The sequence below is a fragment of the Arctopsyche grandis genome, chromosome 4 (genome assembly GCF_051622035.1).
Source record: "Arctopsyche grandis isolate Sample6627 chromosome 4, ASM5162203v2, whole genome shotgun sequence".
Taxonomy (NCBI): Eukaryota; Metazoa; Arthropoda; class Insecta; order Trichoptera; family Hydropsychidae; genus Arctopsyche; species Arctopsyche grandis.
Window position 1 is genome coordinate 16,787,010 of NC_135358.1, and position 12,108 is coordinate 16,799,117.

At 32.8% G+C, this 12,108-nt stretch overlaps 1 non-coding gene across 1 annotated transcript; it reads left to right on the forward strand.

Annotated features, from left to right (window-relative positions):
* Positions 1 to 10,535: 10,535 nt before the first annotated feature.
* TRNAF-GAA (transfer RNA phenylalanine (anticodon GAA)) lies at positions 10,536 to 10,608 on the forward strand. Its single transcript has one exon. It is a non-coding gene; the product is annotated as a tRNA-Phe (tRNA).
* The last annotated feature ends 1,500 nt before the right edge of the window (positions 10,609 to 12,108 follow it).

Below are 12,108 nucleotides of genomic sequence, written 5' to 3' on the forward strand. Positions count from 1 at the left end.
GTAAAATGTTTATCATAGTAGAACAGCGCGAACGCTCGAAATCAAGTAAGCTACATTAATACTATATCATCATATATTTTAATTTATGCGTCTTATCTAAGGTGCTGCCGGCGTGGATATTAAAAAGAAAATGAGGTTCTAAAGTTACCCGGTGTGATATTATGTACATAGTTCAAGATTCCGACGTCGACAACTATCGATTGTGGTATCCTGACGTTGCAGTTTTCCGGGACACGAGAATCCCTTCGTCCTGATCGGGTTTTCCCCGCAAAACCGTGGACCAACTCTCCTAAACTCAAGGATAAGTCGCAAAAAAAAGACACAACGCACAGCCCCCCGGACGAACCGAGATGAAAAGATGATTAATGCGAAGAGCCTCGACCTTTATTCAATACGATATCCCTCTCATTTTCGAGGAAGCCTCTACCAAATTTAATTTATTTCTACGAACTGAAAATATATGTATACATACATATATATATATATATATGTAATAATACACGCAAAATACTTTTCCATTGAAAAACGAACGGTTTTTCATTAAAACTTGTTTCAAGTTTTTTCCACTTTATCGTCCGTGACGGTCGAGAAATCGCGATCTATTACTTTACGAAAATTCGTATTCGATATTAACTTGTTTTGAGTTTACCCTAAACTTGTTTCTTTCCGATTGTTCTGGATTTTTTATAATTTTTCGTAAATATACACAACATATGTACATACATATGTATGTATATATGGATATATTTATATACGACCGTAGAAAAAACTCGTATCACCGTACGAGGTTAAAGAATGAAATGCAGCACACCATTTACGTTTTAGTTTGTCAGTTGAAAAAGCTCACTTTACTGCCAATCGTAAAATTTTCGCAGTGAACTTTATAATTGTTGTGGTTAATTTTATGTTCAAAACTGCACTTTTATATTTTTTATTGTTAAAATACGAGCGAAAGAAAAGAAATAGGAACTCTATACTACCTACCTATGTATGTATATATGTACTATGTACCTACATAAGTTAATTAAATTATATTTAGATATGAGTGTGTATAATATACATATTTTTCTACGGACGAGACTTCATATACACTTTTAATCTTATATATATTTTTTAGTTTTATTTTTATTTTATTTATACCAGGAATTGGCCAAAGACAATTATATAAACATATACTCCATCCATAAAATACACAAATATATACACGTATACATAAATACATATATGTACACACATACATATATAAATACACAAATACATATATATACATATACATACATACATACATATACATATACACACATACATGTATACATACACATATATATATATATATACACATACACATACATACATCCATATATGTACATACACACATTATACATGCATATACACATAAATAAAGAAAAACTATTCATATACATATATGTGTATAAAAATAATATATATCATACATATATAAATAAATAAAAAACCAACATACATACATACATATGTATGTATGTTCTATATGTATATAGACGGATAATTGAACTGCGTCTTGTTCGTTTGAGTAGTATAAAAAAATACACGGTCTGGTATAGAACAACAGAAGTACGTGTCTTTGAAATAACACAATGTTGTTATTTTTCAGTATACGTAATCAGCTTTCCCGATGCCATTTCCAGGAAATCTTTGATCTAACAACTTCAACATTAAAAAACCTGCTTTCATTTGCTTTGTAGATCACGAACCGTAAAATGGCGAAGAATAACGTCATGCGTAATCTAAATTAAATTTTCGAAAAAATATTGAGAGACTTCTTTGTTTACTTTAAAATACATTATACGGAAAGAAAACAAAATTAATATTTTTATTTAAAAACAAGAGGTATTTTTGGAAAATGAAAAACTTAACTAGTGTAAGGCTAGTTCAAAGTATATTCCAAGATAAAGATATATGTACATATGTATGTAATATGTAATTTGAAAGTCCTGCACTGGATGTTTCTGTTTAAAATGTATGCGGGTACGCTATTTAAGTACCCTATCGGAGCGATGCATTTTCGTCTGCAAGAAGATTGTTCATTTTCGCACTTAGTAGACTAGTACTATTAACTTCGTATAATAATAAGAACGAACGACGACGACATGTCGTCAACCTTTCAAGTTCATTAACCGCTCTGAACGTACGTACGTATGTATGTATGTATGTATTTTCCAGTGCAAGATTTATCATCAATAAATATCGGTATTGGTATCACGAGCTTTCTTCGCAGACACGTTTTATTACACGAAAAATAAAATTGACTAGCACAAGCACAATACCCCGGCTATTAAATTTGTAAATAATATTACACAGGGGTGGAGTGTCGTCAATCGTCAGGATGCTTCGAAGAACCTCAGGGTCCTGATTGTCGGGTCGCATGCGTGTCCTGAATGAAGACAGGACTTGGATGGCCCCACGATCCGTCCGATTTCAGTTTTATTTGCTTTTTTGGCTGGGGGAACGGGATAGGGGGGGGGGGGGGCGAGGGACACTTAAAATTCGAAAACAACCGGGAACATATATTGATTTTCCTGAAGTGACGTTTGTTTAGGATCGCTACGTGCGGTTATAAAAACTATAGAATGTACATATGTACATACATTTGCTTGATTAACTACTCACGTCTTGAAAAACATACCTTTCGAATATATGTACATATGTTTTGAATACATGAATTGATGTGATTGACGATTTCAGACATGTTCCATATGTTCCTAGTTTTAATATAATAAAATACATACAATGTTATTGTACGGTTAATATTTTATTTTATTTCAATTAATCATGCACACTCGCCTAACAGATTGCTCCAAAGCGGTGAGTGTGCGAAACAGATTACGACTCGAGAAGTGATATATAACATATTAAATACATAATTATTACATACATACACATGTAAATCGAAACAACACCTAACATCTATGGTCAGACATTACAAAAATCGTAAAGAATACGATCAATAACATTTTTCATGTAACAATACGAATTTTTACATTCAATAATCATCCACAGAGACATCTATGGAGGGAAATCTGGCGAAACCTGAGATATAACAATAACTCAAGGTTTTGCAATAGAAAATTGGATAGGAAAAGCTAATTTTACGGGAAGCGTTTCAATGAAAATCAGAAAAATTGGCAAATTCTGATAAGACACGATCGACCTCGATACGCCAAGGTCTGGCCAACAACAAGACTCTAGTGGGAATCGAACCCGTGACACCTTGCACGAAAGAATACAACACTAACAGTGGAATTTTATTTAATTCTCATATAAAGACAATTTAATATATTATCCCTATTAATTCAATTCAGATTTGTGTAAATACCAGTAAATACTAGTACGACCTTTTAGCTCGCAATTTTACCGATTTAAAATTCAGCACAATTCCAATTAACCCTTAAAAACGAAAAAAAAAAATAGTGTGGCCAGAACACTATTCCAATAAACATGTTTCAATAGAAAATACTCGATATAAAATAGTATTAACAGTGGGAAAAAATCCCGAATGAAAATACGTAATTTTGACTTTTGATGTGAACTGGACGACTACTAAGAGAGATTTGAAAGCTGAAAAGTACTGAAAATGAAAGATAAAATACCCGACTATAGATTCCAATATTCATTTTGAACATGAAATTGACAGATTTTGAGACATCGACCGAACAACACGAAGATATAGAAAAATCGCGCGATTTACAAAACACATATGTACATATATCTCCGAATCTCGAGCCAATCAACATTTTTTTTATTACCAGATTCGTGTTCACTGGGCATAGATCTATAAGAAAAGTCATATCTCGTCTCTGAACCAAAAAAAAGTCGTCATTTGTCGAACAGTGTAATTAACCAATAATTGTGTATGCGCTTGTAATATGATTTTATGAATACACACAAAAGAGTATTGAATTTGTATGTACATACATACATACATACCTTATTGAATGTTGAGCTCTTGGTTTTTGAGCTCTTTTTCCTATTATGCTGTACTTTTTGAATAACTAAATATTTATTATAATTAAAACACGTGTTTAGTGCAATGCACATGTATGAACATACAATGTACGTATGTGGTGGACACAATGATAGTTGTCCATTTGGAAATGATTGAATCCCACTTGGGGATTTTGTTAATGCTTTGCCAGCAAACACGCATTAATTTGTGTCCGTTTCGGTCATAGATAAGGGAGCCGGCTTAAGGAATTGCCACAATAGTAATTAATATGTGGGCGTACGGAAGGTATAAATACCCGTTTTGAATACCCTACCATACACACACAGTACTTTGTACAAGTTTGCGGCGAACATTTTACCAAAATGTCTCTGTCATACCTATGCCGAATTAAAGTACGTGTACGTACATACAATTGATACTGTTCCGGAGTTTCGCGAGCTAGCTCGTTTAAATTGAACCGTCAAATTTAACCGCGGAATTGATCCACGCCGTTAAATTTTAACACCGTCTAATTTCACATCGACATTCGAGTGACAGAATTGAAATGCGGTAATTAAGTTCGACTGTGACACGGTTAAATGTGTTCAGAATTTACACATATGTAGGTATACAAAATTTATAGGTGTTCGATTTGACATTCGATTTTAAATTGAATTTAGATTCTATTAAAATGAAAATAAAATGAGTCCATATCATTGATGTATAATATACTAGATCCGCCCTCACGTGTTATACTTGTCTCCCTTTTGGCGCATGCAAAATACATGGCGCATGCACAGTTTCTCTTAGTAGGTAGGTAGGTACCGCTGCGTCGTAGGGATTAAAACCCAACTTCTCCGGTAGTTAAACCCCCCGCACCCCTCAGTTAGTGAAGACAAGATCTCCGAATAAAATAACACGTCTGGGCCCATCTAGTGTATTATACATCAATGGTCCATATGCCTTAATAATCCCGAACAAAGGCCATTTGTTTGAGACGTCTTAGCTCTAACGATGATATTTATTTCAACATTAATAAAATGGAAATTCGCCTGCAAAGTAGGTCCACTGTAGTATACCTACATACATACATACATATACATACATATATAGTTAGATATCGTAGAATTTTATTTTTATACATATAATGCGTATATGTTTACAGTTAGGTAAGCAAAATATGGAGCAAAGCTCAACTAAATAGACGTAAAGGTATAAATGAAAAGGAACGAGTAATATCAATATGCATATTTTATATTACTTTTTTTGTACTTTATGTATGTATAATATATGCATACATTTTATTTTATTATTTTACTTTTACATACATAGATACATATGTATATACCAGGAAGGTTTGACAGGAAGACCCCAATGCGCCTTCCTGGACAATTAATTACAAACAATGCAGAATTTTTTTATTACATAAATCACTGTATTTCGAGAAGCTGAAGAACATAAAATTAACAATTAAACAATTAATTAATTAATTAATACATCGAGACATCTATGTATGTATAGCTTTATTAGTGAAATGAGTGAAAAATAACAACTCAGTTACCGATTGTCGATATTAATTTTTAAATAAAGCTCAGTAGGCTTTTTTAGCTATTTGCGATATAATCCAGTTGTTAATTCTTTTTAAAATTGCCAGGTTTATTTGCTCCATTCCGTTGTTCCTGCACGTTGATGTACAGAATGGCATACACGTGCTCGTGCTTATATTGCGACATGTTTGCGCACACGTTTGCATTTTTTTATTCCTCATAATGAAAAATTCTCATATTAAAACGGCAATATGTGTAAAAAATGTTATTTTTAGTTTAATTCAAAATATTGATCGTCATTATTTCGTACGTACTTAAATATTGATCATCATGGCCGAAGAGTTGCGGCCGTAAATAACAAGAGGATTAAAACAACGCGCGCTTGAGAATAATCTAGAAAATAAATTCTTTCAACGTCGAAAACAATGTCTTTAAAATGTTGTGCAGTCGTTAATGCGTTACTTCATTCTCTTGTTTATCGTCTCCTGAGACAAAGATGCAATTATTTATTGAAGATTATCCATAGACTTGGTTCACTTTTGTTCTACAAAGTGATGTGAGACTGCACGTAGTCGTTTTTGAAATTCATATCGCGCTTTTCTCTAACGCGATAGTGAAAATAGGCGCACACACGCGCTTCGCAAAAACCGATAATTTTCTCGAGAGTTTTCCGAGGAAGCACGTTTCGCTCGAGTTGCGCGTTATGCGAGAGTTGTAAAGCCAAGTTCGGTATCTGATATTTGGCGATACCGAATATTCGCGCTAGCCTCATATTATTGAACGTTTATCCGCAAATCGTTTGAATACCGAATTCATATCGATTTCTTTTGCTGATTTTGTGTACTGTCGTATGAAGTGACGCAACTGGAAAGAAAATAAAAAAAATGTCACGTTGATCGTTTTTTCGTGACGTCTTTAGGTTCCGATCAAAATCATGAGAGGGCTCAAAATAATACGAACGAACTTAAAAATAAATTGGTCAATGTAGGATTTTATCTTAAGATTTATCTATATACATATGTATGTATATACATATGTACATACATATGTATATACATATGTATGTATAAAATTTAATGTCTGTTTGTTTGTCTGTCTATATCCTAAACCACTCAACCGATTACGATGAAACTTTCTGGATTTATTTATTTATTTAATTTAATTTATTATTTACAATAATAATAACAATAATATGACCAGTGTAACCTGACAGGTTGCCCCAAAGCGTCACACTAGTTTTTCAAAACAAAAGAAAGAAAATAACAAAATAAAAACTCCAATTATTCATCTCATTCAAATAGTCTCGTGTTGAATCATTTGTTGTATGCATGTCCGGGAAGCTTACTGTGAAAAAACAAACGGAAAAAAACTTCTTAATAATAATTTGAAGTTTGAAGCGCGATTGTGTAGTAAAGAAAATGTATTCGTTGGTAACCACGTTACCAGTAAGGTTATGACGACACGGCTTTGAAGAGACGTTATTTGAGCTCCAACCATCACTTGAAACGGGAACGGGAACGGGAACTGCATGCCTTATTCTGGAATTGCAACGCATGCCGGATTCAGCTAGTGTATTATAAAATTTCGTGGAACTTATTACAGTATTTAATAATTTTGAAACTCATTTTATTATTGTCGTGTGTGGAATTTTGGCCGAATGGACACTAGGACAACGGATGCTTGACCAAACGTATACTAGGCCGATTGACTTTTGGCCAAACGGACATTTGGCGGATTGTGTATCGACATTACTCAAAAATCACTGAAAACAGATCACCTTGAAATTCCGTCAGCCTAATGTCTGTTCAACCAAATGTCTGTTCAACCAAATGTCTGTTAGGCTAAATGTCCGATGGCTTAACTTCCGTTTGGCCGAGTTTCCGTTGTCCTAGTGTCCGTCGGCCAAGTGTATATTCGGCGAATAGTCTACCTACCCTTATGGTTTATCGATATACATACATAAATGGAATCTTGAGAAATTAAGTTGAAACTACATAAATCAATTTATTAATAATGGAAAAATTGAGAGGTTAGGTACGATGTTTTCCATTGTTAATATGATTTTAAATCTGACACAATATTTTTATGAAACATGCATCAGTGGTTGGCGTATAATGCTTTCAACTGAGGCGTCATGGGTTCAATTCCTAGCGTGGTGTTACTGACCAAATATTGGATATATGTGACTCCAAGTTTATCTTTCCCATCAGATTTTTAGCAATTTTTCTGATTTAATTGTTGAAACGGTTCCAAACAAATTCCAAAGTCCACCCTGTAATATTTCTTAGAAATTCGTTGCATATTGAATTTATTGATATTAAAATATGCTTACCTGTGTACATTGTATGCATAATGTATTTTTCACAAATAATATATCGAATATGTTGATTGAGCCAGTTTTTCCATAAATGACGCTATTGTATTGTATGATTATAATACTTTATGTACCATAGGTGTCCCTTTGGGGCAACCTATCATGGGACCTATGTTAGAAATATATGTATAATAATAAAATAAAATTAATTAGACTGAGTTTTATCTAACTTAACATCTATTAATATACGCAACTTAAAAGCTTTTGAAAAAAATTCGGCATTTCATATTTTATAAAATTTTAATACTTTTTGTTTGCTTTTAGGCTTTGAAAATTTTGATGCTGATTGTGTTGTATGTGGTTTTTAGTATTTAATTTGTGTTATACAAAAACAAAGCTTTCCCTTTTTGAATGTGCCGATTATATTTTCGTTCAACGTATCAAAGTTTTCTCGATATTTCATGTCGTGCGACTAATGAAAATAATCCGAGTTTTATTTTTGAACGAGAAAGGGAGAAAAAAAACGCAATAAAATTTATAACACATCCATTAAAAGCGCGTTTTAATTTATCGACCTATAAATTCGGCGTGCCTTAACGACCCTTACCGCTTCAGATCGTTAATCTGCAAATTTTTCAACAATTTTCACAATTCAATTTGAAAATTCGCATGAGTTCGTATCGTATAATTTAAATACATATACATATGTATGTACATATCTAAAAATTGAAAGTTGAACGGTTGTTTTGTAAATTATTCCACAACAAAAATGAAATCGAAACCAAACAAAATCACAACTGCCCAGAACAATGGGTTATGTTAAATTAAATATATTGTATAATGACGCGAAATCTAAGTCTTCCCATCAACATCCGGTCGAAGGTAGGAAAAGTGAGGTTGAGACTTAATCGAAAATCACCTCGACACGGACCGAACTCAAATTGAAAACCTGGGTCGTTTTCGACCCAAAGAAACTTTACGGATTAAGAGACTTCTCCTTCTCCCATTTTCAACACCCCCATTCCCTTTTGTCGCCGCGAATAAAATTAATTTCACCCGCTTAATTCCCAAAGCAGGCATCCTTAACCTTTCCTTCAGTTTAATGACCGTTCAGAATCACTAAAAAAATACGGTGGCTCCGGGTTAAAATTATTTTTATTTTATTTTGTTTATTCATTTTTACTACGCGAATGTTCACAAACCTTAAAAATAATTGAAACTCAGGTGAGATGTTTTTTTCAAATTAAAGCACATTTTATACTACAAAAACCTAAGTGCGAGACAATACTATAAAACATTTATTTATTTAAAGTTTGGACCATTGTGGCATTACAGGAATTCCTAATGCGCCACAATGGTCAAAAATATAAAAGGAAAGAAACAAAATAAATATATATTATTACATAATATTCATAAAAAACAAATTGCGATACATAACCATACAATTATACCAGCAGCGTGGCTCGGTCGTTACGCTTCTGCTTAACACTGAGAGGCGCCGAGTTCGATCCCTTGAGCTGACCTCGATTGAAAAGAATTTTTCTGAGTATATCTGTAATGCTGCTGGTCAGACCAGGATTTGTGACTCCTGGTTGATCGTTTCCTATCAGAGTTTGCCAATTTTCTCTGATTTCATTGTTGAAACGATTCCCGATTAAAAATTGGCTAAAAATCCTTCCTACCCACTATGTCACCACTATTTGAGTATGATTAATGTAAATATTACAATAAAAATGTATGTACAATTCATAGATGTCTCGTTAATTGTCGAGTTTAAGTCAGTGTCTCGTAATTTAGCGACTTATATAATAAAAAAATGCTGTATTGTTTGTAATTTGGCCAGGAAGGCGCATTGGGGTTTACCTGTAATGCCTTCCTGGTATGAAATAAAATAAAAATAATAACCATAGTTGAATTTATCGTGATGTCATACATACATATGTAAATAATGTTGATTATAATGGCATAGCAACGTGTCTTCTGATAATATTCGGTAAATTATTATACATAAATGTGCAGATAAAATTCAGTTCAGCGAACTCGGTAAAGGGTATCAATATAAACTGCTTGACATAAGATAGTTGCAAGATAGGTGTAATTTGTCCACATGTAGACAATTTTTAATGCAGTGATAGGGGGATATGAATTAGAAAAAAAAATGATTTTGTTTTATGTACATATATGTATACCAGGAAGACCAAATGCGCCTTTCTGACTAATTATAAACAATTTATAAAGTAATTATTACAGAGAATCATAAAGAGATCTATAAATAAATTTGCTTTTTGCACCATTTTTACAAATCGGCGAATTCGAAATGTTGAAAAACTCAAAATTTGCTAGGAATAGAAAAGGTGGCCAATCTTTTGGAACTGTTTTAATAAAAATGAGATAAATTGGCAAATTATTATAGGAAACGATTGACCTGGAGTCACATATGTAAGGTCTGGTCAGCAGCACCCGGCGGGGATTAAACCCTTTACGTCTCGGTTTGAAAGCATAATATGATTAATCTATGTTGCTACTTTTGGTTAGTAAAAAGCCAAATTATTGACCAGCGTTTTGAAGAACATATATACCTAGTATAACTAGTTAAAATTTGATATTAAACGTTTATTTCTTAAAATATAAACCGATAAAAAAAATGATAAAGATAACCTTTGAATTAAAATCTGCCGTAGTTTCGTAATACAAGCACGATTCTGCATAAGCCGAAATAGCTCAGTTGGGAGAGCGTTAGACTGAAGATCTAAAGGTCCCTGGTTCGATCCCTGGTTTCGGCATATGTTTTTGTTTTAAGAAAATATAATAAATTTTTATTTTATATTATATTACGAAATTTTTAGTAGCTAAAATCTGAAAAATCTGAAATTTCTTTTACATCTTGTATTTAAATTGTAGTTTTTGAAAAGTTCATATTCAAATACACTTCATAATTAAATAAAAAATTGATCGAAATTCAAGTCATTTGGATCTATTTAATTTGGAATATTAAAAAAATCTCCGTATTGTTCCTCCAAAATGAACCATTCAATGAAAAATACTGGAATATTTTTGCACAACGTCCCCTCCCTTATATATACATATATGTATATATCCCCTCAAGCTACATGCCGAATACGAATGTACATAGGATTAATTAATGACATTCTTCGCTGCAAATATTTGTATCGTGGAATGCTTTCGTCGACGACGTTTGATCGGATCGTATTGAATTGAATAAATATAAATAATAATAAAAGCGTCGCTTTTGCCATTTCGCATAAATCTTTAGCCTTTATTTCCAATTAAATTATTTATATACAAGCTTCTATTACCTCTACGCAGTAGTTAAATTAGTGTGCAAAGTGTGTTTGTGTGGTACTAGTATAATAGCTGTTTGTATGTGTCTAGTACCAAAACGTGTCTATTGTATCGCATTCACACTGCAATTTCAAAGGTATCTATGGATGCGTTTATAGACGGGCATAATACGTAGCTATTGTATGTATGCATATATATGTATGTAAAAGTGTTCGGTATGTATGTAAAATTTAGTATGTAAGTCAATAATCAAGACTTTGATTTCGAATCGGCGAGAAAAAATATCTACATACAATCTATGTACATTATACTCTCGATTATCCGGGCTAATGCTGGGGAGGGAGGGCACGGATAATTGAAAAACACGAATAATCCGAATCATCAAATTTTGACTTGGTTTCGAGTGAAATATCATATTAACAACACAAATTTTTGTTTCATACTTTTAATATTCATTATTTATTAAGAAAAACGCTTAAAGTTAAGCAAATGTGTGGCCGTTAGTACCTATAGTTAGTACTACTGTTGCCAAAATATAAAAAAAATCTAGTCAACCAGCCAGACGAAGCATCGAAGTTGTCTACTAATCCTAATTTTTCATGGAAAAACTTGGCTGTTTCCTTACACATTTGACCTCTAATTGGTATTCCTTCTGCTCATTTTTGATTTAACTATATGAGTATAGTTGCAACCAAATCTTCGTATCTTGACATTTTCATACTTTCGTTTCGAAGGACCTGCAGAGCTATCACAATCTCTCGCGAACGCCTCTAACTTATTTTTTTGTTTAACTATATTTCGAACAGGTATCTAAATCTGAAATATTTTCGAGTTAATAGCAAAAATAATAATTTCACACACAAAGTATTATAATTGATAATAATTAAACATACGTACATATGTTCGAAAAAAATTGGTCTGAATACACGCACTTGTTACTTCTTCGATGATCAAAAGCGACTGAAAGAATTGACGCAATG